The sequence below is a fragment of the Saccopteryx leptura genome, chromosome 6, assembly GCF_036850995.1.
Source record: "Saccopteryx leptura isolate mSacLep1 chromosome 6, mSacLep1_pri_phased_curated, whole genome shotgun sequence".
Classification (NCBI taxonomy): domain Eukaryota; kingdom Metazoa; phylum Chordata; class Mammalia; order Chiroptera; family Emballonuridae; genus Saccopteryx; species Saccopteryx leptura.
The window spans coordinates 139,697,834-139,724,501 of NC_089508.1; positions in this window are offsets into that span (position 1 = coordinate 139,697,834).

A 26,668-nucleotide genomic window follows, 5' to 3' on the forward strand; every position below is an offset into this window, starting at 1 on the left:
GGCAGCTGTGAGCCCTCAGGCCGCCAGCACTGAAAGGCCGGAACTCAGATCTCAGAAGTGGCTGCAGTGGCTGTGATAGGGGTGCCCTATTACATTCACTTCCTAGAGGACAAGCTCAGCCAAAGCCACATGAAATTAATGCTGGCAGAACTTTTCAGGAGGCGCCAAACAAGGATGTGTGGGTGGGGGAGTGGGCAACAGTGTCATAAAATGACAAAGTCGAACTAATTTTCTGTCCTCACATTTAAAATCTCTGATGGGGGTGGAAGCCAGCCTCAGAGGCTTGGGGCATTCTGGAAAAAACTATAAGAGGGGAAAATGACAAGAGGAGGAGTCAAGGTTTGTCCAAGGCCATTTCCAACGAAACCAAAGAGGGGAAGATAAGTTTTCCTCCCAACCCCAACTCTTGCTTGTAATTTTCAGACCTGGTGTACTGCAGGAAGATCTTCAGAAGGGATGTGAGTGTGGCTTTGTTTCTCTGATGGTTCTTTCTCCTCAGTGAGGAGATTGTATCTGGTCTTCTCACGCTCCCATGATGAGATACTTAAGAAGTTAACAAGAATCCCTGGCTAGTGTTTACAGCATACGCATCCTAGTGATCTCTAACAAAACACAGGACCACCTGCTCAGAGACTATCTCCTGATGTCTAAATTAAGGGAAAGAAGTGATTCAGTCAGAAGCCATCCTCAGATATAAAAACAGCACCATAGTCAGTAAATATGTTCCTTTTATTGACTTCCAGAAAAAAAGAAGTCATGGGACAGTCCCTTTGACATCTATCAATTGTAGCCACCACAAAAATATGAAGAATTGATTTGAAGCAGAGCAAATGAAAATTATTCAAAACAAAAACAACATGATTGGCTTCTCTCCTCCGGCTTTCCAAGTTATTCAAACATTAGTATATCAAAAGATTTCCTATGCTGGGTCCCCTGAATAGATGCAATACTTAGATCTGTCATCATGATCACCTAAATCATACAATGGAAGACTGCACTTCAGCAAGACCTAAAGACCTATCTATTAAGTTCTTCTGAATGCTTTGAGAATCTTCAGTCCTAAGACAAGACTGAAGATGTGAGAGCAGGCCCCCTTAGCTAGTGCATACACTGCAACTGAACACACAGCATGGAGGGCAGTCTTTCAAGAAGTTCCAGGCATCTTCATAGTCCCAGGAATGTATGAGACGCATGAAATTTAGAATTCTCCACCCACACATCAATGCTGTCTTCTTCTTTGTCCTTGTTCCACCCTCCTCTGTAAATCAAGAGACACAATGAGTTGCCTACAGTAACCACAAAAATTTCTCCAATAAAGCAAATTCCAGCAAAAAAGTAAAAATTTAAAAAAGTTTCAAAAGGCTCACAGAGTTTAGTGGTTCAGAGATTAAATCAGATAGTATGGGTTCCAATTCTGATTCTGCTAACAATTTAATAATGAAAAGCATTTAAGCACCCTCTCTATGCTTCATGTCCTTGACATTAAATAACTCATTTGACTTTCATAACAAACATCTGAGTGAGAAGGGAAGCCTCTGTCATTGCTAACTTACAGATGAGCCATGCAGCTCCAAAATCTGAACAACTTGCAAAAGGTCACATTTTTCTATTGGTGCAGCATTGTCACACACAGCCTTCTTATTCAGTGTCCTCCATTATGTGCTCTGAGCTCCCTGTCTCCCCAAGGTGTCACCCTGGCTCCGGCACACACATGCCCATTTACCTCTACCCTTTGTGTCCCCCAGCCAGTCTCATGATACAAGCTGTCATGTCAATTATTTGTATACTCACTTCAGTGTTCCTACAGGTTAGAACCTCAGTGAGCAAGTAGATTGTAAGGCCCATCTTTGACGGCCAAGCGATGTGGCTCCACATCTTTAATTCAGCACGTGCTCCGAAAACACATGACAAACTGAACCAAACTGAATCAATCTGATAAAATTGCAAAATGGGTAAATTTTGTGCATTCCTCGTCCTGCAATGTCTTGTTCTCAACCTGAACTCCCACCTAGCAAAACCTACTCCCAGATCTTTGCAACACATAAAAACTGTATAATCGATGAGAACTTAAACTGTGAAACGGCAGTATAGGTAATAGACTTGAATCTAAAATGATGTGGCTCTAACTAATTTCAGACATAGCCTGAAAGTCTGGGATGGCTTGGGAATGTCAGAGTCTTCCCAGTGGACCAGAAATTACATTTAGACTCAGTGGTATTTAAGCCTGTACCACAATCACAGGCATCCACAGCCACCCACTTTGGTTTTTCTCATCTATGGGTTGAAAAATGAGTCATAAACTGTTGTAAGTATTTTTAACTCCAGTTATTTGGATAGTAAAATGTAATGTTTCAACCCTAACTGAATACTGAAGGAAATCTTAGCAACCTATTAGACAAAGTAAAAGTAAAAAAAATAAAAAAATAATAAATCAGAGAAGAAGTCCAAGAGAAAAAAGAATAAGCTATTTAAAAAGATTATGTTGATATCCTGACATGTGTAACTCAAAGCATCTGTGAACTTTCCACGCAAATAACAGAGTATGATCATTTCTCCTCTTTGCTATGGACCATGTTTGGAGGCTGGACCACAAGAGGCATCCTGAGCATCCCCTCAGCCTGAGCACAGGCTCCCATCACAAATGGACACATGGTAATGTATCTGCTTTCTGTACTTGAAGATTTCTGAGACTAGATCAAGGGCAAACCTACTTCTAGTGTCAGCCTTTTCAGTTTCCTCTTTGAGACACAAAACTCTGTTCCTGTCATCTCCTCCTGCTTCTTCCTCCCTGGCACCTCCAATAGCCTTGGTTCAGGGACACTTCCTTTCCCTCCCCAGTGGCCTCTAAGTGACTGTCACCCCTGCCACAGGCCTGCCAACCACTGTCCAGATTCTCACCACTCACTCTCCATCTCAGGACCCACTCATGCTGCACCTTGCCTCAAATGCTCATCCGAATAACTTGTCCGTTTCCATTCATCCTTCAAACCTAGCTCACACAATTTGGGAAGTCTTTACTGACTCTACCAGGTTAAGTTAGATTCTCTCTTCTCTGTTTTCCAAAAATCCTAGACATATATTAAGCCCAGCATTTATGACACCAAGTAGTAATTCCTGGTAACCTCTCTACCTGTATCCTCAAATGCCTAAAGGCATTGTGAACATTGAGGAAGAACTTGATGGCTGACTGACCAATTGAATGACTCGGCAGCAATGCGGCTCAGTCATATCCATCACCTGTGACTCATGGGAAGAAAAAGCCAAAATTTATTTGAGATGTTCCTGCTCATCAATGCCTAGCACAATATCTGGTATACCTTATCAGTTATTTAAATAAAATTAAAATACATAATTCTTGCCTTGATCAATTGTTATTTATTCAGCAATCATAGATCACATATGTACACATATTTTACTAGGCATTGTAAAAGCAACAATCAGGTAAGCCAAGGGTATAGAGGAGACTGGAGTTTGGAGAGTTAATAGATTTATAAACAGAAGAGTTATAGATGGCTGAGTGGAATGCCAATAAGACTTTGCAGGGGACATTGAGAAGATTAAGCTATGAAGGTGGGTTTTGAGACAGATTGTAAATGATGAGTACATCACATTTTCCAAGCCTTTTAGCTGTGTGTGCGAGTGTGTTTGGTTATCAGCTACTACTATCCCAAAAGTAGCCTAGTGTGAATATTTATGCAAATGTAACTACACACTAATTATATGCCATAATCTAAAACTCTTCTCAGTTGTTTTCCAAGTACAATGTCCTTTAGCATGTCTAACATTTAAGCTGTTCTTTGGATGACAGTTGTTACATTGCACAGACCTTGGTTTACCATCCCTGATTTATTTCCTCTCCTGAGTCCTGTTAATCTCTTATGTTTATTATCTCTTTTTTCAGCTGCAGTTGTTGTGAACAGTGGTGTGTTTTCCCCAAAAGTAATAAATATGAATGTATTTAAGAAGTAATGAAGAAAATGTTACTGAGCACAAAGAGTTGATGTCAACAGTAACAAGCAAATGAATCACAGCATTAAATCTGTTAGCATCCTCACACCTTCTTAGAGGCTCAATTGCTTCAGACAAGGCAGCTGAAACTTGGAGTTTAGAGGGTTTGATGACTACAGGCTGTGAAGGAAAACAAAAGATATAATTGGCTAGTTTTGGCTCTATCTTACAACAGCACCTGGGTAAGAAGCCTTCTCACATTACACTGGGGACCAATTTTTTTTTTTCATTTTCAGTTGCATGAGGTTTTAGAACTGTTTCTATATATCTCTACATTGCTGATTCCAAATATGAAATCCATTTTTTGGTGCATGCTCTAGTTTTTATGCAATTTTAATTTCTTTTTGTTACAATTAATGGCATGCATTGGTTTTTAAATTGGAGTTAAAGAGCAATGACTCTGGATTTAATATATCCACAAGGCAATTAATGTTTTAAAAACATCACTTTTACATAATTGTACTTGTTTTTAAATGTAAAAAATTATTATCTGATAAAAAACACCCTCTTATTTTAAGATTGAATCATGGCTTCTTCGAGTAGGCGTAAATGTAAGAATAGTCATGACACCTTTTGTTATATATGTGGCTGTTACACACTTCAATGTCAAAGGCGCAATATTTCATCATTTGTGACACATGCATATATCGCCTATTTTCAAGTTCCCCTTGGCGATCAAGACAAGAATTGGATTCCTCATATTGTGTGTCATAATTGTGAGGACATACTTTGTGACTGGACAAAAGGAAAATGCAAAGGAATGCCTTTTGGTATTCCCATGTTTTGGCATGAACCTAATGACCATAGCAGTGACTGTTATTTCTGTCTGATCTATACAAAGGGCATCGGCAAGAAAAAACGGCATATGATTACATATCCTAATATTCCTTCAGCAATACGACCTTATCCCACACTCTCAGACACATCTGGTTCCAGTTTTCAATGGTTTTATTTCTTCTAAGAACAAAGAAAATGAACATGGTGATCAGGTGTATTTTGATAAGATACATGAGGAAATGGTTGTAGAATCTGAAGGGTCTTCTTCTGATGCCAAGCAGTCATTAACTCCTCAGCAGTTTAGCCAATACAAATTGAATGACTTATTAAGAGATTTGGGCCTATCAAAGAAAGCAGCTGAGTTATTAGCCTCCAGGTTCAAGAAAAGAATGTACTTTACCGGTCAGCTACAGTATCCCATTTCAAGAATGGTGAACAAATTTTTGTGGACTTTTTTTTCAGAGACAAAAATGCTTTGTTTACTGTCATGATATCAGAGGTCTTCTCAGCCAGCTAGGTGTTACCACCTATAGTCCAACAGAATGGCAGCTGTTTCTTGACAGCTCTAAACAGAGTCTGAAATGTGTTCTCCTACATAACGGTAATGTTTATGCAGCAGTTCCAATTGGTTATTCAATTCATCTGTGAGAAGATTATAATGACATAAAAATTGTCCTCGACTTTCTGAAGTATGAGGAGCATAACTGGATCATTTATGTGGATCTTGAAATGGTAAATTTCCTGCTAGGACAACAGAGAGGTTTCATGACATATCCTTGCTTTCTGTGTTTGTGAGACAGCCGAGTTCAGGAGAAACACTGGACACAGAAGGAATGGCCGAAACGTGAAGCTCTGGAAGTAAAGATGCAAAATATTATGAATGAACTTGTAGTTAATCGAGATAGGATCATTTCTCCCCCACTTCACATCAAACTTGGCTTAATGAAGCAGTTTGTTCAGGCTTTGAATAGAGAAAGTGAATTCTTTTAACATATTATTTCTTCTTTTCCTGCCTTGTCTTTCGAGAAGATAAAATCAGGTATATTCAATGGACCTCAAATTTGAACACTCATACATGATGAAGAATTTTCCAGGAGATGAATAAGGAGGAGAAAGCAGCATGGCAGTCTTTTGTGGCAGTTACAAAGAACTTCCTTAGCAACAAAAAAGCAGAAAACTATGAACTTCTGGTTCACAGGATGCTGTTGGCTTTCCACAACATTGGATATAACATGAGCATTAAGATTCACTTCCTGAACAGTCACCTTGATAAGTTTCCCAAAATTCTTCAAGCTGCTAGTGATGAGCAGACTACTGCTGAAGCATCAAACGAGATTGTCCTCAACAAGTACACAAACACAAGAGCTACAAACGCAAATTTTTGCCTGAATAGAATTTGAATAAGTTTTGCGCAAATTTTATGATTAAAAAAAGTGTTTTAATATGTTCTATTTTGAAATTGTAGACAAATCCTTATGCAATCATATCTTTTAGTGTATTAGTGTATTTACTGTATTATATAAATTATTATATTTTCACAAAGATGATGCCCAAGAAGACATTCTACTTCATTATGTTAAACTAAATGTTGAAAATTTTACAATAAGGTGAAAACCTGAAATCTTGAATTGCAAAGAAACTGTAGCTTACAGAGAAAAAATTAACATCAGATTTGAGATCAGCATACTCGAATTAGGTAAGAACAAATGTTTTTGTGGATGCAACAAAAATTTTGTTGCCCAGTGTTATTTAATTTATCCCTTGGAGACTAGGATAGTCAACTTACCCCACACAGAAGATTCACCCTGGGCAGTGTAACTCCCACTAGAAAATAAAAAGTTCTCTGGACTGAAGACATCTCATCTGAACTCATACCTCAACCTCTAAACTCAGAACTCCACTCAGATGACTTACTTACTCAGAGACACCTACTATAATGACACAAGTATATTTCCTTTCCTATTCCTTTCTGATGGTGTCTAAGGATTAATGCCAAGTTAGTTTTAAACTGTTTTGAAATATTAACAGATACTTGCTAAACATGGATACATGCATGTGTGCATATACAGTGTGTTAAGCAAATGTCCATTAGATATGAAATTAGACAGTAAAGGTTTTAAAAGGAGAGTGTGGTTGGATGGAGGATGTATAGGGTCGAAAATAAGCACTCTGCACTAAAAAAAAGATCCATAATCCTAGCTCTGCCACTTGCCAGCTGTGTGACATTAGGAAAGCTTCTCCCCCTGTCTGGTCTTTCTTAATTGGGGGGGGGGCAACTTTATGTGGGCTACTTTCATATGGAAGGCATTTTCAGTCCTCTTCAGTAATACCTCATATGTACTCACCTTATGCCTAATATCAAACTTCATCTTTCCTGAAACCATGACTCATAAAACAAAGGTGTGATCAGCACAAATGTATCTGATTTTCAAGTTGAAGCCCCTCGAACTGACATATGACCAGTGGTTGTGGGCTATCTAATCTCCCAAAGTGTCTCTAAGGCATGTGATCCAGATTCACCCAGCAACTTCATGAGGAAAGGTGCTAATTTTATTTTAGAAACTGCAGCACTATTTCCCACACAGTGATATCTTCTAAAAGGAGAGATCTGGCCACTGATGGCAAGAATTTTATGTTTTCTTTGGTTTGTTTATTTGTTTGTTTAACAAGATCAAAAAAGGATAAATTCATATCTTTTTCATTGACTTAACTCAGGGCAAGGTTCTATTTACATACCAGCAAGTACAATGTGGAAAGTGTTCACTAACAATATGAATCATTTTTAGACAATCCCCAAAAAATCTGGGATAAGTTAGGTGGAAGAGAGATAGATGACAGTATGTGGAAAATTTATTTATGAATGTTAATAAAATTTCTATTGCAAAAGAAATACTAAAGACAAAACTGAAAAGTCCTACATTCAGAATGAAAATTATTCCAGCCTGACTCTAAGCTACAAACACACCAAAGACCAATTCATTAAGTACCAAGTACAAGAAGTGATGGCAGGCTGGAGCTACAGCTGGAGAAGTTCCCCTCCTCAGGGTTTTGCCAAGACCCTGATTGCATGCTTTGCAAACATGACAGATACATTCGGGCAAAGCTTACACCCTTGCCAAATTTTCTCCATGTCAGCGTTTGCTGCAGGGAAACCAGTTGGTATGTCTTAGACTAAAGGTAACTTTCCCCATTCACACTTGGGGCCTTTGACAGAAACTTTCAAAATGGAAAACAAAATGGCATCCAGTCAAAATCAGATTTTAACTTTTATAACATCTGGAGATCCCTTTGGGGACAATGGTTCATAAAACAAAAATGAACTTGAATTTATATGAATATGAACCCCAAGAAATATCCAGATACATGTTGGTTATACAAGTGGATACTGACATCTTTAATTTGTTTGAGCTGTGGAAATGCTTTCAGAAAAGATGGTGAGACCATGCAGAGCAATGCTTTCTGAGGGCTTGATATGCTGACTTCTATTTTCCACAGGTTGGACTGAAATGCACTCAAACATAGACTGAAAGGAATACCACTTGTTTAAACTTTCCAGGTCATGAAAAGAGTAAATAGTTTAACCATGTATATAGAACTGGGATTTGGGAAGAAGTGAGTATCAGTTAAAGTGTCATTAAGGTAATATGAGAATTTCAAATTATAATACTGAGGAATATACTGAGTGTCAGGCTCATGTAAAAGCTAGGCTTCCTTTAGTTAGCCAATTATTATTCCACAATCATATCTTCCTGCTAATGTGGATAAATATATACTTTACTGAGAGTCAAGATAGCATGGTAGCCAACCAGTGTGACCTCTCAAGTCCAAAGTCAGGGTTCAAATCCCAGCTCTGATAATTGTTGTATGTCTTTGGGGAACTTATTTAACCTCTTTAGTCCTCAGCTTTCTCATCTGTTAAATGGGGATAATAAAGCTACTGTTTAATAAACAAGTAAGCATGTAAGACTTTGAAATAACAGCACCTGATGTATTTGTGTTTCATTCATTGTAGCTCTACTTATCAGTTTTAATGTTCACACAGCTTTGTGATATAAATACTATACATCATTCTGATGTCACAGATGAGGACAGTGAAGATTTGATAGGTAAACTAATTTGCTCAAGGTCAAACAGCTCATAAGCTGGAGCCGGTACTGGAAACAACCTCTCTCAGGCCAAAGACCAAGCCCATAAGCATTTACTATGTGATGTATTTGGGAAGGTGACTGTTAAAAAGAAGAGTCAGTCTTTTCTGTCAAAGGAAATAATGGCTACTACGGTGGAGATTAGGAATACTCTTAGTCCAGGAAGTAGCTCTCCATAACCCTCCAAGGGGCATCTACAACTCCTTTCCTCTCCCCAAATCACTTACAATAAGAATGAAACTAAGATTACTAAGATGACCCTTATCAAAACTCTTCTTTTCTCCATTTTATGGGGTCCCTTTCTTACCATTTAACACAAAGCATGAATATCTGGAAGCCATCTCCTCCCTTCCCCAACAAACTTTTCAAGAATCATGATTATGTCTGTCATTAGTAGAATTTTGCTGAGTTTTAGTCAGTTTCTGGTGACTTCTGGGTGACAGCAGAAGCCTAGCAAGCTCTTACCGAATTGTAAAATGAGAGTTAGTGTTGGTGCCTGAGCCTATACTGTACCTTTTTTTCTTCTAGAAACTTTTTTCCTCTGCCACTATCCTTTTCCCCATCCCACCTTTTTTCCCTGCTGCACCCCAGGAATCCAGGACCTATGAAGTACCTTGGATTAGTGAGAGTGTCCACTGTGGTCGCATAGTCACATCATTGAAAACCTTTAGAGCCCCATTTTCTCACCCAGTCTCCCCAGTGAAGGCTCCCACTCTTTTTTGTTTTTTCATTATTAAGTGAGAGCCAGGGAGGCAGTGATAAAAACTCCTGCATGCACCCTGACTGAGATCCACCTCGGCAAACCCGCTACTAGGCGATGCTCTACCCATCTGAGGCTGCTGCTCCGTTGCTCTACAACCAAGCTATTTTAGCTCCTGAAGTGAGGCCATGGAGCCACCCTCAGCATCTGGGGCCAACTTTTCTTGAACCATTCAAGCTATGACTGTGGGAGGGGAAGAGAGAGAGAGAGAGAGAGAGAGAGAGAGAGAGAGAGAAGGGGAATGGTAGAGAAAAGGATGGTTGCTTCTCCTGTGTATCCTGACTGGGAATTGAACACAGGAAATCCACAGACCAGGCCAACATTCTACTGCTGAGCCAATTGGCCAGGGCTGAAGGCTCTCACTCTTGGCATATATTTTCAGTGAATATACCATTGAAGCCCGTTAAATCAAGACTTTCAAGCCTTCAAGTTTTTGCTGTTCTTACTTCTTAGATCTGAAATACCTTCTTTTCCTATCCCATCCCCCACTCCTTTGTCATCTTAACCTAGTTTTCCTAGACCACAGGAATGTCTGTGTCCCCTGCAAGGCAAAATACATTCTTTAGTCCCAGCTAATCCTATATCACTTAGTACACTGAATCATAATCTTTCTCTATTCAGTACCCAGTATATTTTTGAGATATAATAGACACTCAGTGGGGTTACTAAGAAAGACCATTAAAGGGTAACAAAATTTGGTTTACCACATCCTAACTATGTGATCATAGGCAAGACCTCTAGGAACTTGTTTCATTATCTATGAAATAGACAGTATTGATATAAGAATTAAATGAGAAAGGGATATAGACATTTTTGCTACATGGGGCGCATTTAACAAATTTTTGTGTGAGTCTTCATTGTGTACATATTTTTTCCTCTTTATACTTTTCTACTTCCCCACCGCCACCTTGTTTCTTCTTTTTAGAACAGAAGAAAGTGGCTCTTGAAATTACAATAAAGAAGTATTACAATGACAGATTTTAGGAGAGTCCCTCTAAGAAGAGCCTAAGAGAGATATCCATTTGACTGGAATACCACATCCCTGATATCACAGATGGCCTTAGTGTAGAGAAGAACGCGGGATTCTTATGTCAATAGAGTTGAGTGATTTCTGGCCCCACTGACAAAGTTATTACCATGAAGGAGTAGACAAAGGAGGCTATTTTGGTTTGGCTTCATTAAATTTTTTAATACTTCTACCATGGTTATTCTGATTCCACATTCACCAGAAAGCTGGGCCTGCTATCTGGGGAGAATTATGGATAATGCTGAATTTTATTCTTTCCAGAATGCTATGACTATGATATTTCACAATCAGAAAAGGGCATAGCTTTTAATTATGATCTAACTGTGAGGAGAGAACCTCTGGTCTTATTTCAGATCTAAAGACACACACAAAAAGTCTCAATATACATTAATCAGCTTTCTCAAGTCCACCACATTCATATATATTTTATCTTAGAATAAGACAATAATGACAGACCTTACAAACACACAAAAATAATTTCTTGCATTTTCAAATAGAGGTCCAGATCACTCCAGGACTTCATCAGCCTTTTCCCCCTTTTCTTATAGATTTCATGGGCATTCACTGAGATCCTAGTTTTCTAACAGTAAGGGCCCCAATCTTGTTTTTAACTTGACCCTTCTGTCTGCCTTCATGAGGGAAGGTCAGAGAGCTCAGTGCATAAGGCATATATATATTTGGTCCTGAGGGACTCTTGCCTTTGCCACTGGTAGAGAAACAGATCTGCTTAGTGACTTTCTCAGTCACAACCTTGAAATACTCCTAAAGATCCCAGCTTAAATGCTTATAAAGAAAAATTTCTTTTACTAGTCCATTAATGTGACTTACAGCAAGATTTAGGAAAATGTAGCTCTTCAGAAATTAATACATAACTAAATTAGCCATGAGAAAAAAGTCAGTATTTAAGAAAAATAATATTTGACTTTTACAGCCATGTAAAGGTGACTAAATAGAAATTCTAAACTCTAAAACATTTTCTTGTTTTAAACCCTCTTTGGAACAGCAGTCAACTCATATCACAAAAATATTCTTGTTCATACATATAATGACACTGTAAATACAGTTTTTAGAAGAGCTCTAAGGCAATAGTAACAGACAACTAAATTGTAACCATTATGTTTACCATCTTGGTCCATGTCCCACACTCCACATGTTTTTGGCATAATTTTTTTTGATTCAACATAAGTGTCCAAATATGAAGACTCCTTTGTGTTGCTATTCCAAATGCATGAGAGAACAAATCCATTTATCTAAATATGAATTTGAAATACTTTGGAGTATGGTGACCATATGCATCAACTCTCAGAAAGTAAAAACAAAATACTAATTTTCCTTTCTGTTGGAACACTGTAGGTTTTTGACATGAGGAACAGATATTATTAAGTGGTAACTTACAATGGCTATTTATTGCTTAAATGTGGGAAATCCACAGGGGTAAATCACGGGAATTAAGAAAGAGAGTACCTTGGATAAAATAATATACTCAGTTAATCCTCATTATTAACCCTGTATCATTCTTCCCCATCCAATTCCCCACCCATTTCCTTACCTTCCATCTACTCCAACCCCCAGCTACTTAATTACAGCAGAGTTTGCTACAAGAATTTGAGTTGCAGTAAACACACTTGGTGGGTTTACAAGAAATAAGCCCTCTGCTGTGGTTTCATCTAATTTATTTCAGGATGCCATGAAGATCCCCTGCCTTTGCTGTATGGTGCCCTTTACAGGCAAGAAGAAAGAAAAATTTTATGGAAGGCCTGCAGGCCAATAGCAGAAAGGCTCCATCTGAAATTTAAGAAGACAGTAATCTGATTAAGAGTCTTTACTTCTCACATTAGGAATTATTCATAATAATCTTCTTTATCCTTTGAGAGCAACATTCTAAACAAACTATGCTGCTCTCTTTTTGCTTGAAAATCTGTTATTATTTTTCATTTAAATGTAAAATATTATATTTATTTTTTTCCAGAAATTAAAAGTTCATTATTTGTCATCAGATGTAAACTTAAGTCTTTTCTAGAAGAATGAGTTGTCTGCTTTCTAATTATTTGATAAGCTTAAAAAGAGCAAACACAGAGGAGAAAATGCAGAGTGATGGAGATTGGAATACATATAAATGGGGTTGTAGCTTTCTTAAAAGTTTTTTTTTAATATATAATTGGGTCATTGCCTACTGGAATTAAATGAGTTTCTTCTTTCCTTTCCTTCATTAACAAACTATCCAATGAGAAGTCAATGTATAAAACTCCCACTCAGGCTCCACAGTCCTTTAACTTAGCCTTAAAATAGATCCATTGCATTGCAGAATTCTATAGTAGTACTTTGAAATGTTTACTATCTCCAAAGTTTCTTTAAAACATGAATATAGAATTTTTTAAAATTTTTATTTATTGATTTTAGACAGAAAGAAAGAAAAAGGGAGAGAAGGAACATCAATCCATTCCTGTATGTGTCCTGACCAAGGATTGAACCGGCAACTTCTGTGCTTTTGGGCAGATGCTCTAACCAATCAAGTTATCTGACCAGGGCTAAAACATGAATATAGAATTTAAATACTTAATCTCATACACAAATATGCTTATTTTATTCTAAAATAATTTTTCATATACCTTTTTAATTCTTTTTTTTTTTGAGAGAGAGAGAGAGAGAGATGTAGGGAAAGAAAGATAAAGAGACAGGAACTTTAAGCTATTCTTGTATGTGCCCAGAGCAGGGCACATGTGTGAATCGAACTTGCAATCTCTGGGCTTCCGGACGATGCTCCAAGCAACCAAGCTATCGGCCAGGGCTTATAAATTTTTATATAATGTAATTTATATTATATATTACATCAACATTATTTATATACAAAACAGTAACTCAAAATATTTTCAGTATAGGAAATTTGGAAAATGCATAATAAAACATTTTTAAAGAACAAAGTTTTCCTATAATCTCATTCCCAAATTAGTATTAATATTTGAGTATATCTCCCTCCAAAATTTATTTACATATTGCTTTTATTATAATTGTGATCAAAGTAGCTAGAAATTTTGTATCTTTCTATCTCTTCTGTTATATTATACACATTTTAATTGTTTGATGATAGTCTATTGAGATACAACTACTTTTGAGTTTGAGAGTTGTTTTTAATTTTTTATTATTAATGCTAACTGGGGAACAAACATAGTTTCAGACAAATTAAAGTGCCGTAGAAACTATTCCAATGACTGAAAACAATACTTGGTCTTTTTCTCTTGGTACTAACTGGAACTCAGAAGCACATGGCTAGTAGTTATTGAAGCATCTCACCTTAGATCTCTGGAAACAGAGACCTTCTTTGTTGGTTTTTTGTTTGTTTGTCTTAATTTTTTTTATTCAGTGAGAAGAGGGGAGGAAGAGAGAAAGACTCCTGCATGTACCCCAAATGGGATCCACCCAGCAAGCCTACTAGGGAGCTATGCTCCACCCATCTGGGGTATTGCTCTGTTGCTCAGCAACTAAGCTCTTTTTAGTGCCTGAGGCAGAGGCCATGGAGCCCTCTTCAGCACCTGTGGCCAACTCGCTCCAATCGAGCCATGGCTGCAGAATGGAGAGAGAGAGAAAAAGATAAGCCAGAGGGGAAGGAGTGGAGAAGCATATGGGCCCTTTTCCTGTGTGCTCTGACTGGGATTCAAATCCAGGACATCCACATTCTGGGCTGATGCTCTACCACTGAGCCAACCAGGCAGGTACCAGAACCTTCTTTGGATCATGCAGATCCAAAAGGGAGATTGGGACTCTAATTGCATCTATTACAAAATAAATATGAGCAAGAAGTTCAGTCTATTGGACCAAGATTCATCATGCCCTGGGAGTCTTTACTTACATGGCACTAATATTTACTCACCATAACATTAAGATTACTACTAAGATTTTATATTTCCATGACACCTTCCAGATTGTGTTAACATCTTGAATGTTCCATAAATTTTATTAAAGAATGAATAGGTCCATGTTACCAAATTACTTCTTTGGTAAATAAATTGATGGAAGAAAGAACATTTCTGGGCCTGTAATTTCAAATCACACATAAGAAGAGGACAGGAACAATTTATCTCCATTATTTCCAAGTATAGGGGGCCCTCAGCTTACATACAACACAGTTTCTACAACAGTGACGTAATCTGAATTTTGGTGTAAGTTGAAACATACACTAGCCTAAGTCACCTACCTATCCTAACAACAGTTGTAAAATCATAATATAGAACATAAAAACACAACTAAGCCAAAATAGCATAGGTAAGTATAATAGGGGATGCCAACTGCCTCACTCAATATGCTGTTACTGCATATTCTTCCGCTTTGCTCATTCAAACTAGTTCACCCACATAGTCTATAAGTACAACACTAACAGCATAAGCTGAAACCCCCATGTCTCAATTTTTTTAAGTTTTTATTGGAGTGAACATTGTAAACTCCAAGTGTCGATGTTGAGACTGTCGTAACGTGAGTACCCCCTCTATAGCCAAGTCTCCTCTGCTTGAGACTTACTGACTTGTAGAACCTGAAACATCCTATGGGAGTGCTCTCAGAGGACCTTGATCCTCATGCCAGAGTTCCTGAAGGACATTGCATAAGTCTTGTGAGATATATGAGGTAAACATAATTGAGAGTGGAGGTTGTATTTGCTTCTCATCTGGAGATTATTGAAGAAAGGTCTGTTACAGAGCATGAAGTGGTTACGGTGTAGTGTAATGTTTCTGTGAAGAAGAGTGTGGGCACCCTGAATCCACTTCCCCCATGAAACTCTTAGATGTGGAACAGGAGCTCAGTCATTCCTGAGTTCCTCTAAAAGGAACACTATGTGAGCTGTGGGGCTACCAGGAGGCCACCAGAGAAACCTAGAAGGCACTGCAGTAAAAAATAAAGGGGTGGGGCATTGGGGCATCATCTACTAATGCTGCTGCAATAAACTGGATGATGAAGTAAATAGCTGGATGGCAATAATAAGATTCCCTTGACTCCTTCCCCCACTTAGAATAAAGAACCAAATATAAACCCCACAGGCAGATATTTGTTATAAATAAAAAGATAGGAGCATTCTCAGAACTGAACAGACCAAGAGCATACATCTGGAGATGCTGATATTTGGGGTCCCTCAATGAAAAAGCCTTCTTATTGGCTAATACTTAGGAACTACTAGTCAACAAGCCATGCCCTCACATACAAGCTTCCAGTTAGATTACTAGTGTCACATCTTTAATATTAGGACAACTTAATGCTTTTTTCAATATCCCAAGCACATTTTAACTTTTTACACAAATTAATTCATTTAGTTCTACACACATATTAATATTTTGTACATATACATATCAATATATTCAATCAGCAAAGAAACTTCATAAAGTAAGTGTCATTATTATCCTCAGTTTTCAATAAAGAAACAGATATTTCCCTGGCCTGTTTTCTCAGTGGATAGAGCATTGGCCTGGAGTATGGACATTCCAGGTTCGATTCCCGGTCAGAGCACACAAGAGAAGCAACTATCTGCTTCTCTCCCTCTCCCTATTCTTTCCCTCTTCCCCTCCTGCAGCCACTGGCTTGTTAAATTTGGTGGCATAATAATCTGTCATAATATTTTAGTATGATCCTGTGTATATCTATGATGTCAGTGGTAATTTCTCCTCTTTCATTTTGAATTTTGTTTATATGAGTCCTTTCTCCTTGTTCCTTAGTGAGTATAGCCAGGGGTTTGTACATGTTACTGATCTTTTCACAGAATCAGCTCTTTGTTGTATTAATTTTTCCATAGTTCTGTTTTCCCTATTTCATTTAATTATACTCTAATTTTTACTCTTTCCTTTCTTCTGCTGACTTTGGCTTGCCTTTGTTCCTTTTCTAGTACTTTAAGATGTTATGTTGGGTGGTTTACTTGGAATCTCTCTTATTTCTTTTTTTATTTATTTCTTTTGTGGCAGAGACAGAGAGCATCAAAGAGAGGGACAGATAGGGACAGACAGACAGGAAGGGAGAGAGATAAGAAACATCAATACTTTGTTGCGGCTCCTTAGTTGTTCATTAATTGATTTCTTTATTTTTATTTAAATAACACTTTTTTCTTTTATTTCATATACAGGTATTTTGTTATGCATTGGTAAAATATACATGAGTATTTCTTTATTATGTTTTATATATTTTTAAACTAATTTTAATGGGGTGACATTGATAAATCAGGGTACATATGTTTAGAAAAAACATCTCCAGGTTATTTTTATTTTGATTATGCTGCATTCCCACCACCCAAAATCCAAATGTATTCTGTCACCTTCTAACTAGTTTTCTTTGTGCCCCTCCCCTCCCCAAACCCCCCCTCTCCCTCCACACCACCCATTACCACCAAACTCTTGTCCATGTCTCTGAGTCTCATTTTTATGTCCCATCTATATATGAAATCATATAGTTCCTACTTTTTTCTGATTTACTTATTTCGCTCACTATACTGTTATCAAGGTTCAACCATGTTGTTGAAAATGATACAACATCATCATTTCTATGGCTGAGTAGTATTCCATAGCATATATGTACCAAAGCTTTTAATCCACTCGTCCACTAACAGACTCTTGGGCTGTTTCCAGATCTTTGCTATTGTGAACAATGCTGCCATAAACATGGAGTTGCATTTCTCCTTTTGAAACAGTGCTATGGTGTTCTTGAGGTATATTTCTAAAAGTGGGATAGCTGAGTCAAAAGGCAGTTTGATTTTTAATTTTTTGAGGAATCTCCATACTGTTTTCCACAGTGGCTGCACCAGTCTTCATTCCCACCAGCAATGCAGGAGGGTCCACTTTTCTCCACATCCTCGCCAGCAATTATTCTGTGTTGTTTTGTTGATGAGCGCCATTCTGACTGGTGTGAGGTGATATCTCATTGTGGTTTTAATTTGCATTTCTCTAATGATTAGTGATGTTGAGCATTTATTCATATGCCCATTGGCCATCTGTATGTCCTCTTTGGAGAAGTGTCTATTCATTTCTCTTGCCCATTTTTTGATTGGATTGTTTGTCTTCCTGATGTTGAGTTATACAAGTTCTTTATAAATTTTGGTTATTAACTCCTTATCAGATGTAATGTCAAATATGTTCTCCCATTGTGTAGTTTGTCTTTTTATTCTGTTCTTATTGTCTTTAGCTGCACAAAACCTTTTCAGTTTGATAAAGTCCCATTTGTTTTTCCTGTCTTTTATTTCACTTGCCCATGGAGATAAATCGGCAAATATATTGCTGCGAGAGATGTCAGAGAGCTTACTGCCTATGTTTTCTTCTAAGATGCTTATGGTTTTATGGCTTACATTTAAGCCTTTCATCCATTTTGAGTTTATTTTTGTGAATGGTGTAATTTGGTGGTCTAGTTTCAATTTTTTTCAGGTAGCTGTCCAATATTCCCAACATCATTTGTGGAAGAGGCTATCTTTACTCGATTGTATGCTCTTACCTCCTTTGTCAAACATCAGTTGTCCATAAAAGTGTGGGTTTATTCCTGGGTTCTCTGTTCTGTTCCATTGATCTACATGCCTGTTCTCGTGCCAGTGCCAGGATGTTTTGAGTACAATGGCCTTGTAGTATAACTTGATATCCAGAAGTGTGACACCTCACACCTTATTCTTCCTTTTCAAGATTGCTGAGGCTATTCTTGTTCTTTTTTGGTTGTATGTAATTTTTGGAATATGTGTTCTATATCTTTGAAGTATGTCATTGGTATTTTAATTGGTATAGCATTAAATTTATAAATTGCTTTGGGTATATAGACATTTTAATGATGTTTATTCTTCCTAACCATGAGCATGGTATATGCTTCCACTAGTTTGTATCTTCCCTGATTTTTTTCCATCAATGTTTTATAATTTCCAAGTACAAGTCTTTAATCTCCCTGGTTAAATTTATTCCTAGGTACTTTATTTTTTTGGTTGCAATGGTGAAGGGGATTGCTTCCTTAATTTCTCGTTCTGACAGTTCATTGTTAGTGTATAAAAATGCCTCTGATTTCTGAGTATTAATTTTATATCCTGCCACCTTGCTGAATTTGTTTATTAGGTCCAGTAGTTTTTTGACTGAGACTTTAGGGTTTTCTATATACAATATCTATATCATCTGAAAATAATGAGAGTTTTACTTCTTCTTTTCCAATTTGGATGCCTTTTATTTCTTCTTCTTGTCTGATTGCTGTAGCTAGGACTTTCAGGACCATGTTAAATAAGAGTGGTGAAAGGGGGCCAATTCCAACCCAGTAACTTTTCCGTGTGGGCAGAGGGCTTTCTCAGAGTGAGAGGCGTCCCGCCTGAGACTCAGAATCTGTTCAGCGCACACGCACGGAGAGTGTGCAGGAGATTCCTCTGAACTCCTCAGGGGTGGGCGCCCATGTTTTCCCACAGAGGAGCAGAGTCAGAGGTCTGTGAGTGGGCCAAAAACGGAATCTCAGGCAGCCCTAGCCCCTTGGGAAAGCCGCACGGGGATAGAGTGAAAGCCAATTCCAAAGCTCGATCTTCTCTGTGTGGGTAGGGATTTCACTCGAAGTGTGACCTGTCTGGTCTGACATCCTGGTGGGTGCACACGGAGAGTGGGCAAGAGATTCCACCGAACGCCTCAGGAGTGGGCACTCGAGTTATCCCACAGAGGGGCAGAGCCAGAGGTCTTTGAGTGGGAGGAAGCCACGCCTGATTATGCTAGCAGCTCTGACTGACTGAGCCTTACTCAGAGTCCTGTGCTGAGTGGGAATAGAGTGGGGAGTTGCCCGCTCTTCGAGACTCTTACTATCCAGGCAGAGGCAGCAGCAACCCCATAGCTGGATTATCAGGCTTCTAATTGTGGAAGGAAAGACTAGGAGAGAGGCTCCAGGAACACTCTCACAGTGAGAGATCCTCTCACTGTTGGAGCCTATAAACACTAATGAGCCTTGACTGCCAACGAGACTGAAGCCCAATACATGACATCACCATAGAGAATTATCAACTGCAAACCTCTTCCAGAGTGTGCCACAGGGGCAGAACCCGGGGTACAAAGTCACCGACCAGAAAGACAGAAAAGAAAAAGCAAGACGACAACCTCTCAAAATCAAGAATAATCTGCAGACTTTATAACCTATCCCATTTTATTATATTTGTTCGTCTGTGTCTCTTTTCTTCACTCTTGATTTTTTTTTTCTACTCCAATTTGGTCATTTAATTCTCTCTCAGTCTTACTCTCGCCTCTCTTTGAACTACACTACCCATAAGTGTTACATCTCCCATTATCTTTTCTTTCCTTCTGCTTTCTCTCTATGAGGGTTGCAATCCAAAACCCCTAACTCTCTCTTTCTCTCTCCTCCTTTTTCTTTTTTCTTCTTTAAGTGGTTCCATCTTTTCTCTCTCTCTCTCTCTTTTCTCCCTCTATATTAGTCTCTTCCTCTCTCCTTTACGTCTTCTCTCATTCAAACCTCAATAACGAACAAATTATCTTATCTGGGACTCAAACTTAAGTTTGTAGCATTTGGAGGGTTTTTACTTCACCTTTTTAACACATTAGCAGTGCTCCCATCCCTGGCTCTCCATTTTATCTAGTTCTTGTTCCACTAAATACAATAGTAATTTTTTAATTTTCCACCCCTTTTTCCTGTTTCCCTCTTATTCCTCTCATCATAACTCTGAGTCAGCCAACACCTAAAAGCAAATAATTTTATTCTTGACCCAAATTTTTTCCTAATTTGCTTTTTGTGGGACTATACTGCTCCCCCCCCCTTTTTTATATATAAATATTTTTTTCTTTTATTTTTTTTTCTTTTTTGTCTTTTTCCTTTACCCCTATATTACTTTCCCCCAATTCAGGCCCTCTGCCACAGGTATTGTTTGTTCTATTTAGTACAATATAATTCACAGTTCATCACAAGATTTTCTCAAAAAAGAGGGGAGAGGAGAGGAGAGGAAAAAAGGAGGGGAAGGAATTATTCCTTTTTTTTCGTCAAATTTTTATCTTATTTTATTTTTCTTTATTTAATGATTAAGTTTTTTTTAAAAAATGCAATTTTTTATTTTTATTTTTATTTTTTTATCCTTTTAATCCTTATAAAATCTCATTAATACTATCAATAAAACCACCCTCAGATGCCATTAAAGGAGAGAAAATCGAATATCATGGATACAAAAGAAAGAGAGGTAACACAGAGAGATGAGGAAAAATCTATGGAGAAAAAATTTAAGATATTGGAAACCTTGGAGTTAAACGACAGAGAATTTAAAATAGAAATCCTAAAAATACTCAGAGATATACAAGAAAACACAGAAAGGCAATTTAGGGAGCTCAGAAAACAACTCGATGAACACAAAGAGTATATCTCCAAGGAACTTGAAACTATAAAAACAAATCAATCAGAGATGAAAAACTCAATTCATGAGCTGAAAAATGAGGTAACATGCTTAGCTAATAGAACAGGCCAGATAGAAGAGAGGATTAGCGAAATAGAAGACAAGCAACTTGAGGCTCAACAAAGAGAAGAAGAAAGAGATTCAAAAATTAAAAAAAATGAGATAGCCCTACAGGAATTATCTGACTCCATCAAAAAGAATAACATAAGAATAATAGGTATATCAGAGGGAGAAGAGAGAGAAAATGGAATGGAGAACATACTCAAACAAATAATAGATGAGAACTTCCCAAGCCTGTGGAAAGAACTAAAACCTCAAATTCTAGAAGCAAACAGAACTCCAAGTTTTCTTAACCCCAACAAACCTACTTCAAGGCACATCATAATAAAATTGGCACAAACCAACTGCAAAGAAAAAATTCTCAAGGCAGCCAGGGAAAAGAAGAATACAACATATAAAGGAAGGCCCATTAGATTATCATCAGATTTCTCAACAGAAACTCTACAAGCTAGAAGAGAGTGGACCCCAATATTTAAAGTCTTGAAAGAGAGGAACTTTCAGCCATGAATACTATACCCATCAAAGCTATCCTTCAAATATGAAGGAGAAATAAAAACATTCACAGATACAGAAAAGATGAGGGAATTTATCACCAGAAAACCCCCACTCCAGGAAATACTAAAGGGGGTTCTCCAATCAGATACAAAGAATAAAAAAACAACAACAACAAAGCCACAAGTAAAAGCTCCAAGAAGAACATAACAAAACCAACTTTAAACTGTGACAACAATAAGAAAGGGGGTAGAGAATGAAGATTAACAGTAGCAAAGGGGAATGGAGGGCAAAAGTACTCACAAAATAGTGCACTACAATGAACAGGGTAGGAACCCTTTTCAGTACCTAATGGTAACCATCATTGAAAAAACCACCACAGAAGCACATGATTTAAAAAAGATAGCAACAAAGGAAAGATGTATGGAACACAACCAAATAAAAACAACAGATAAAAAAACGTAAGAGAAGAATCAAACAAGGCACAAAACTAACAGAAAGCGATCTATAAAATGGCAATGAGGAACTCACAAGTGTCAATAATTACACTAAATGTAAACGGATTAAACTCACCAATAAAAAGGCACAGTGTAGCAGAATGGATCAAAAAAGAAAATCCAACTGTATGCTGCCTACAAGAAACTCATCTAAATAACAAGGATAAAAACAAATTCAAAGTGAAAGGCTGGAAAACAATACTCCAAGCAAATAACATCCACAAAAGAGCAGGCGTAGCAATACTCATATCTGATGATGCTGACTACAAAACAGCAAAAGTACTCAGAGACAAAAATGGCCATTTCATAATGGCTAAGGGGACACTGAATCAAGAAGACATAACAATTCTTAATATATATGCACCAAACCAAGGAGCACCAAAATATATAAGACAGCTACTTATTGACCTTAAAACAAAAACTGACAAAAATACAATCATACTTGGAGACCTCAATACACCGCTGACGGCTCTAGATCGGTCATCCAAACAGAGAATTAACAAAGACATAGTGGCCTTAAACAAAACACTAGAGCATCTGGATATGATAGACATCTACAGGACATTTCATCCAGAAGTGACAGAGTATACATTTTTCTCCAGTGTACATGGATCATTCTCAAGAATTGACCATATGTTGGGCCACAAAAACAACATCAGCAAATTCAGAAAAATCAAAGTTGTACCCAGCATATTTTCTGATCATAAAGCCTTGAAACTAGAATTCAACTGCAAAAAAGAGGGAAAAAATCCCACAAAAATGTGGAAACTAAACAACATACTTTTAAAGAATGAATGGGTCAAAGAAGAAATAAGTGCAGAGATCAAAAGATATATACAGACAAATGAAAATGATAATACGACATATCAGAATCTATGGGATGCAGCAAAAGCTGTGATAAGAGGGAAGTTCATATCACTTCAGGCATATATGAACAAACAAGAGAGAACCCAAGTGAACCACTTAACTTCACACCTTAAGGAACTAGAAAATGAAGAACAAAGACAACCCAAAACCAGCCGAAGAAAGGAGATAATAAAAATCAGAGCAGAAATAAATGAAATAGAGAACAGAAAAACTATAGAAAAAATTAATAAAACAAGGAGCTGGTTCTTTGAAAAAATCAACAAAATTGACAAACCCTTGGCAAGAATTACCAAGGAAAAAAGAAAGAACTCATATAAACAAAATCCAAAATGAAAGAGGAGAAATCACCACAGACATCGTAGATATACAAAGAATTATTGTAGAATACTATGAAAAACTTTATGCCACTAAATTCAACAATCTAGAAGAAATGGATAAATTCCTAGAACAATAAAACCTTCCTAGACTGAGTCAAGAAGAATCAGAAAGCCTAAACAGACCTATTAGTAGAGAAGAAATAGAAAAAACCATTAAAAACCTCCCCAAAAATAAAAGTCCAGGCCCAGATGGCTATACCAGCGAATTTTATCAAACCTTCAAAGAAGACTTGGTTCCTATTCTACAGAAAGTCTTCCAAAAAATTGAAGAAGAAGCAATACTTCCAAACATATTTTATGAGGCAAACATAACCCTTATACCAAAACCCAGGCAAGGATGGCACAAACAAAGAAAACTACAGACCAATATCTCTAATGAATACAGATGCTAAAATTCTAAACAAAATACTAGCAAATCGAATACAACAACATATTAAAAAAATAATACATCATGATCAAGTGGGATTCATCCCAGAATCTCAAGGATGGTTCAACATACGTAAAACGGTCAACATAATACACCATATCAACAAAACAAAGAACAAGAACCACATGATATTATCAATAGATGCAGAAAAGGCTTTTGATAAAATACAACACAATTTTATGTTTAAGACTCTCAACAAAATGGGTATAGAAGGAAAATATCTCAACATGATAAAGGCCATATATGATAAACCATCACCTAACATCATACTAAATGGCACAAAACTGAAGGCTTTCCCCCTTAAATCAGGAACAAGACAGGGTTGTCCACTCTCTCCACTCTTATTTAATGTGGTACTAGAGGTTCTTGCCACAGCAATCAGACAAGACAAAGAAATAAAAGGCATCCATATCAGAAAAGAAGAAGTAAAGGTATCACTTTTTGCAGATGATATGATCCTATACATCGAAAACCCCAAAGAATCCACAAAAAGACTTCTAGAAAAAATAAGCCAATACAGTAAGGTTGCAGGATACAAAATTAACATACAGAAGTCAATAGCCTTTCTATATGCCAACAATGAAACATTTGAGAATGAACTCAAAAGAATAATCCCCTTCACGATTGCAACAAAAAAAATAAAATACCTAGGAATAAACATAACAAAGAATGTAAAGGACTTATACAATGAAAACTATAAACCATTGTTAAGGGAAATCAAAAAAGACATTATGAGATGGAAGAATATTCCTTGTTCTTGGTTAGGTAGAATAAATATAATCAAGATGGCCATATTACCCAAAACTATATACAAATTTAATGCAATTCCCATCAAAATTCCAATGACATTTTTTAAAGAAATGGAGCAAAAAATAATCAGATTTATTATAAATAAATTATCAGATTATAATAAATATCAGATTATAATAAATAATCAGATTTATTATTATTATTTTATAGTTCCATATGGAACTATAAAAAACCCCGAATAGCCAAAGCAACCCTAAAGAAAAAGAATGAAGCTGGGGGCATTACAATGCCTGACTTCAAACTCTATTATAGGGCCACGACAATCAAAACAACATGGTATTGGCAGAAAAATAGACACTCAGACCAGTGGAACAGAATAGAAAGCCCAGAAATAAAATCACATATATATAGTCAAATAATTTTTGATAAAGGGGCCAACAACACACAATGGAGAAAAGAAAGCCTCTTCAACAAATGGTGCTGGGGAAACTGGAAAGCCACATGCAAAAGAATGAAGCTGGACTACAGTTTGTCCCCCTGTACAAAAATTAACTCAAAATGGATCAAAGATCTAAACATAAGACCTGAAACAATAAAGTACATAGAAGAAGACATAGGTACCAAACTCATGGACCTGGGCTTTAAAGAGCATTTTATGAATTTGACTCCACAGGCAAGAGAAGTGAAAGCAAAAATTAATGAATGGGACTACATCAGACTAAGAAGTTTTTGTTCAGCAAGAGAAATTGATAACAAGATAAACAGACAGCCAACTAAATGGGAAATGATATTTTTAAGCACCTGCTCAGATAAGGGCCTAATATCCAAAATATACAAAGAACTCATAAAACTCAACGACAAACAAACAAACAATCCAATAAAAAAATGGGTAGAGGATATGAACAGACACTTCTCCCAGGAAGAAATACAGATGGCCAACAGATATATGAAAAGATGCTCATCTTCTTTAGTTATTAGAGAAATGCAAATCAAAACTGCAATGAGATACCACCTCACACCTGTTAGATTAGCTATTATTAACAAGACAGGTAATAGCAAATGTTGGAGAGGTTGTGGAGAAAAAGGAACCCTCATCCATTGTTGGTGGGAATGTAAAGTAGTACAACCATTATGGAAGAAAGTATGGTGGTTTCTCAAAAAACTGAAAATAGAACTACCTTATGACCCAGCAATTCCTCTACTGGGTATATACCCCCAAAACTCAGAAACATTGACTTGTAAAGACACATGCAGCCCCATGTTCATTGCAGCATTTTTCACAGTGGCCAGGACATGGAAACAACCAAAAAGCCCATCAATAGATGACTGGATAAAGAAGATGTGGCACATATACACCATGGAATACTACTCAGCCATAAGAAATGATGACATCGGATCATTTATAGCAAAATGGTGGGACCTTGACAACATTATACGGAGTGAAATAAGTAAATCAGAAAAAACCAGGAACTGCATTTTTTCATACATAGATGGGACATAAAAGTGAGACCAAGAGACATTGATAAGAGTGTGGTGGTTACGGGGTGAAGGAGGAGAAGGAGAGGGAAGTGGGAGGGGGAGGGGCACAAAGAGAACTAGATAGAGGGTGACAGGACAATCTGACTTTGGGTGATGGGTATACAACATAATTGAACTTTAAGATAACCTGGACATGTTATCTTTGAATATATGTATCTTGATTTACTGATGTCACCCCATTAAAAATAAATACAATAAAAAATAAAAAAAAGAAAGGGGGCACCCCTGCCTTGTTCTTGATCTTAAGGGAATTGCTTTTAATTTTTGCCCATTGAGTATGATGTTCGCTGTGCATTTGTCATAAATGGCCTTTATTAATTTGAGGTGTGTTCCCTGTATTCCCACTTTGCTGAGAGTTTTGATCATGAATGGGTGCTGGATTTTATCAAATGCTTTTTCTGAATCTATTGAAATTATCATGTGGTTTTTCTCCTTCCTTTTGTTTATATGATGAATCACATTGATTGATTTGCAAATATTGTACCAGCCTTGCCTCACTAGAATAAATCCCACTTGATCATGGTATATGATTTTTTTCATATATTGCTGGATCCGGTTTGCTAATATTTTGTTGAGGATCTTAGCATC